This window comes from Chiloscyllium plagiosum, chromosome 3 (assembly GCF_004010195.1).
Source record: "Chiloscyllium plagiosum isolate BGI_BamShark_2017 chromosome 3, ASM401019v2, whole genome shotgun sequence".
Lineage (NCBI taxonomy): Eukaryota > Metazoa > Chordata > Chondrichthyes > Orectolobiformes > Hemiscylliidae > Chiloscyllium > Chiloscyllium plagiosum.
Window position 1 is genome coordinate 52,576,148 of NC_057712.1, and position 6,000 is coordinate 52,582,147.

Here is a 6,000-nt window from a genome sequence, read left to right on the forward strand (position 1 = left end):
CTTTCAATCAGCTTTAATATTGCCTCTGTGAATATATATGTAGTCATGAAATCAAACCTGGATGCCAGGAAAAATCTCATTCCATCAATGGTAGCAAATATACTGCGACAAACACTGAGGTTGATAAATCAGGATAAACATTTGGAGTTAAACAGTTGGATAACTAAACTAGGTGAGATGAAGCCAAGGTAAAAACTGGGACAGATAAATGGGAATCAACACAGACACAAACTGGGATGAACAGTGACATAAATAAACCAACATAATAATTGCAATGGCATAATGGTAATATAACTGGTGATCCAGAGCCGCGTGCTGCTGATTAAACTTGGAATCCCACCATCTCAGATGGTGAAATTTGAATTTAATAAAAAAGTGAAAGAAAATAAGAAAAATGGTAGTCCAAAGATGTGCAGATCAGGTAAAATTGGCCATGCTAAATTGCCCGTAGTGTTAGGTAAGGGGTAAATGCAGGGGTATGGGTGGGTTGCGCTTCGGCGGGGTGGTGTGGACTTGTTGGGCCGAAGGGCCTGTTTCCACACTAAGTAATCTAATCTAAATATAATCACTGTCAATTGTAGTAAAAACCCATCTGGTTCGCTAATGTTCTTTAGGTAAATAATCTACCATTTTTTCCCAGTCTAGTCTACACGTAATTCAGAACCACAGCAATGCATTTAACTCTCAACAATTAGGAATGGGCACTAAAGGCAATGCCCACAACCTAGGAACAAATTAAAATGTAATACTTAGGACAGAGACATCAGGAGAAACACAGGGATAGATAGACAGGCATGAGTACTGGGATTAACACTGGGAACAAACATCAGGATGATGTGGTATTATCACAAGATAATTAATCCAGATTTGTTCTGGAAAATGTTCTGGGGAATCACGGCAGTTGGTGGAACTTGAATTCGTTTTTTTTTTAAATCTGGAATCCACTGATGACCACGTCGATTGTCAGAAATATCTGTGTGGTTCACTCGTGCCCTTCAGGGAAGGAAATCTGCCATTCTCACCTGGTCTGGCTGACACATGACACCAGACCCACAAGAATATGGTTGATGCTCAGTTGCCCTCTGAAATGGCCTAGCAAGCCATTCAGTTGTACCAATCACAACAAAGTTTCAAAGAAATTAAATGAGATGGATCACCTGCCAACGATCAAGGCAGCAGAAAATATAACCGCAGAAACAACCCTGTCAACCTGCAACGTCTTCCTTACTAGCATCTGTGGGCAAGTGCCAACATTTGGAGAGCTGTCAAACAGACTAGACAAGTAATAGCCTGACATTGTCTGTCAGACATGATTCCGTGAGACACCACCAGACACCACCATTACCATCCCTGAATATGTCCTCTCCCACCCGAAAGACAGACCCCAGCAGATGTGGCCACACACTGCTATACAGTCAGAAGGGAGTTGCCCTGGGAGACCTCATGGCTCCTGACCCCATGAAGTGTCATGGTTTCAGGTTAAATGTGGGTAAGAAAACCCCCTGCTGGTTATGGCATACTGTTCTCTCTCAGCTGCTGAATTGGTACTCCTCCATGTTGAGCAACACTTAGAGAGGATGGCAAGGGCACAAAATATACTCTGGAGGGGGATTTCAGTGTCCACCACCAGAAGTGGCTCATCAGCAGTACTAATGATCAAGTTGCTCAGGTCATAAAAGACATAGCTGCTGGACTGGGTCTGCGACCCATTGGCAATCTGGGTTTGAATCAAACCACGGTAGTTGGTGGAACTTAAATTCAATTTTTCAAACAATCTAGAACTAAGAATCTACTGATGACCATGTAAATTGTCAGAAAACCCATCTGGTTCTTCAGGGAAAGAAAGCTGCCATCCTCACCTGGTCTGGCCTACATGTGACTCCAGACTGACAACAATGTGGTTGACTCTCAATTGCCCTCTGAAATGGCCCAACCAGCCATTCAGTTGCACTAATTGCTACAAGGTCACATAGAAATGAAACTGGACGGATAACCAAGCATCGATCTTGGCACCGGAAAAGACAATAGTATAACATCCCTGTCGATCCTGCAAAGTCCTCCTCATTAACATCTTCAGGCTAGTACCACAATTTGGAGAGCTGTCACTGACTATTCAAGCCAACACCCTGACATAGTCATACTTCTGGAATCATACCTTACAGACAATGTCACAGACACCACCATCACCTTCCCTGGATATGTCCTGTCTCACCAGCAGGACAGATGCAATAGAGATGGTGTTGCCCTGAGAGTCATCAACATTGACGCCCAACCCCATGACATCTCGTGGCTTCAAGTTAAACCCTGGCAAGGAAACCTCCTGTTGATTACCATGTACCATCCTCCCTCAGCTGATGAATTGGTACTCTTCCACGTTAAACAACACTTAAAGGAGGCACTGAGCATGGCAAGGGCACAAAGTGTACTCTGGATGGGGATTTCAATGTCCACCACCAAGCATGGCTCAGCAGTAGTACTATTGATCAAGCTGCTCTGGTGCTAAAGGACATTGCCTCAGACCCAGTCTAGCAGTAGGTGGTGAGGGAACCAGTAAGAGGGAAAAACATACTTGACCTCACCCTGAAGAATTTGCAGACGCATCTGTCCATGACATCAGTAAGAGCATCTACAGCACAGTCCTTGTGCAGATGAACTCCCACCTTCACATTGAGAATAACCTCCATCATGTTTAAACTAAATTCTCTACAGTGTAGAAACTGGCCCTTTGGCCCAACCAGTCCACACTGACCCTCCGAAGAGTAGCCCACTCAGACCTATTTCCCACTGACTAATGCACCTTACACTTTGGGCAATTTAGTGTGGCCAATTCACCTGGCCTGCACATCTTTGGACTGTGGGAGGAAACCGGAGCACCCGGTGGAAACCCACGCAGACAATGGGGAGAATGTGCAAACTCCACACAGGCAGTCACCCGAGGCTAGAATCGAATCTGGGACCCTGGCACTGTGAGGCAGCAGTGCTAACCACTGAGCCACCGTGCCACACCATATTGTGGGGCAGTATTACTGTGCTAAATGGAACAGACTTCGAACAGATCTAGCAACTCAAGATCGGGCATCCATGAGGTGCTGTTGGCCATCAACAGCAGCAGAATTGTACTCTAACACAATGTGTAACCTCACAGACTGGCATATCCCCCACTCGGCTATTCCCATCAAGCAAGGAGATCAATCTTGGTTCAATGAAGAATGCAGGAAGGCATGCAAGGAGCAGCACTAGGCATATCTGAAGTTGAGGTGCCAAATTGGTGAAACAGGGCTATGTGCATATCGAACAGCAGAAGCAGAAGGTACAGACAGAGCTAAGCAATGCCACAACCAAAAGATCAGATCTCAGCTCTGCAGTCCTGCCATATCCAGTCATGAATGGCAGTGGATAATTAAATAAAAGATACTGGAGGAGAAGGGTCCGCAAACATCCCCATCCTCAATGATGAAAGTGCCCCAGTACATCAGTGCAAAATATAAGGCTGAAGCTTTTGCAGCAATCTTCAGCCAGATGTGCCAAGTGGATGAGCCATTTCGGCCTCCTCCATTGATCCCCAGCATTACAGATGTCATTCAATTTGATTCACTGTACATGATATCAAGAAATGATTGTAGGCACTGGATACTGCAAAGGCTGATGGCCCTGACAATATTCTGGCAATAGCATTGAAGACCATGCCTCTCCCCTAGCCAATTTGTTCCAGTACAGTTACAACACTGACTTCCACAAACAGTTACTTCCACAATGTGGAAAATTGCCCACATATGTCCTGTACATAAAAGACAGAACAAATCCAACCCAGCCATTTACCGCTCCATCAGTCTACTGTTGATCATCAGTAAAGTGATGAAAGATGTCATCAACAGGGCTATCAAGCAGCTCCTGTTCAGCAATAACCTGCTCAGTGAGGCACAGTTTGGGTTCCACAGGCCACTCAGCTCCAGACATCATTACAACATTGGTTCAAACATTGACAGAAGACCTGAATTCCAGAAGTGAGGGGAGAGTGACAGCCCTTGATAGCAAGGCTGCATTCGACTAAGTTTGGCATTATGGAGCTCTAGCAAATCTAAAATCAATGGGTGTCATGGGGAAAACTTGCTACTGGTTAGATTCATACCTGACACAAAGGAAGATGGTTGTCGATGTTGGAGGTCAGTCATCTCAGCTCCAAGACATCTCTGCAAGAGTTCCTCAGGGTGGTGTCCTAGGCTCAACCATCTTCAGCTGTTTCATCAATGACCTTCCCTCAGTCATAAGGTTAGATGTAGAGATGTTTGCACAATGTTCAGCACCATTTGGACTCCACAGACACTGAAGCAGTCTGTATCCAAATGCAACAAGATCTGGACAATATCCAGGCTGAAAAGTGGCAAGTAACATTTGCGCCACACAAATGCCAGGCTATGACCATCTCCAACAAGAGTCAACCTAATCACTACCCCTTCATATTCAATAGTGATTACCAAATTACCATAAGTGAATCCCCCACCATCAACGTCTTGAGAGTTATCGTTGGTCAGAAACTCAACGGGAATCACCACATAAATGCAGTGGCTAAAAGAGCAGATCAGAGACTAGGAATACTGTGGCAAGAAACTCACCTCTTCACGCTGCAAAACCTGTCCACTATCGACCAGGCACAAGTTAGGAGTGTGATGGCTTACTCCCCCACTTACTTGGATGAGTGCAGCTTTAGCAATATTCAAGAAGCTTGACACCATCCAGGACAAAGCAGCCCGCTTGATTAGCACTGCAAGCACAAGCATCCACTTTTTCCACCACCAATGCTCAGTAGCAGCAGTATGCACTATCCACAAGATGCACTGCGGATATTCACCAAAGATCCTGAGAAGGCACCTTCCAAACTCATGACCACTTCCAACTAGAAAGACAAGAGCAGCAGATATATGGAAACATGTCATGTTCAAGTTCCCCTACAATCTACTCATCATCCTCACTTGGAAATATATCGCTATTCCTTCAATGTCGCTGGGTCAACATCCTGGAATTACTAATAGCATTATGGAGCAATCCACAGCAGCTCAACCCTGGTTCAATGAAGAATACAAGAGGGCATGCTAGGAACAGCATCAGTCATACCTGAAAATAAGGTGTGAACCTGTTGAAGCTACCAGATAGGACTACTTGCATGCCAAACAGCATAAGCTGCAAGTGATAGACAGAGCTAAGCAATCTCACAACCAGCAGATCAGATCGAAGCTTTGCGGTCCTGTCACATCCATTTGTGAGTAGTCATGGATGATTAAACAACTCCCTGGAGGAGGAGGGTCTACAAATATCCACTTTCGCAATGATGAAAGAGCCCCAGCTCATCAGTGCAAAAGATAAGGCTAAAGCATTTGTAGTAATCTTTAGCCAGAAATGCCATGTGTGTGATCTCAGTCTCCTCCACTGGTTCCAACCATTACAGATGCCACCCTTCAGCAATTTGATTCACTCTACGTGATATCAAGGAAGAATTGGAGACTCTGCAAACTGCAAAGGCTATGAGCCCTGACAACATTCTAGCAATAAAAGAACATAGAACATAGAAAAATACAGCGCAGTACAGGCCCTTTGGCCCTCGATGTTGCGCCGATCCAAGCCCACCTAACCTACACTAGCCCACTATCCTCCATATGCCTATCCAATGCCCGTTTAAATGCCCATAAATAGGGAGAGTCCACCACTGCTACTGGCAGGGCATTCCATGAACTCACGACTCACTGAGTAAAGAATCTACCCCTAACATCTGTCCTATACCTACCACCCCTTAATTTAAAGCTATGCCCCCTCGTAATAGCTGACTCCATACATGGAAAAAGGTTCTCATGGTCAACCCTAATCATCTTGTACACCTCTATCAAGTCACCCCTAAACCTTCTTTTCTCCAATGAAAACAAAACCCAAATGCCTCAGCCTTTCCTCATACAATCTTCCTACCATACCAGGTAACATCCTGGTAAACCTCCTCTGCACCCGTCCCAG

The 6,000-nt window shown here is 45.1% G+C and overlaps 1 protein-coding gene across 19 annotated transcripts in view; it reads left to right on the plus strand.

The window, feature by feature from the left end:
* LOC122543331 (regulating synaptic membrane exocytosis protein 1-like) overlaps nt 1-6,000 on the plus strand; it is an 845,124-nt gene that overhangs the window by 467,669 nt on the left and 371,455 nt on the right. The gene's annotated exons all lie outside the window — the stretch shown is intronic.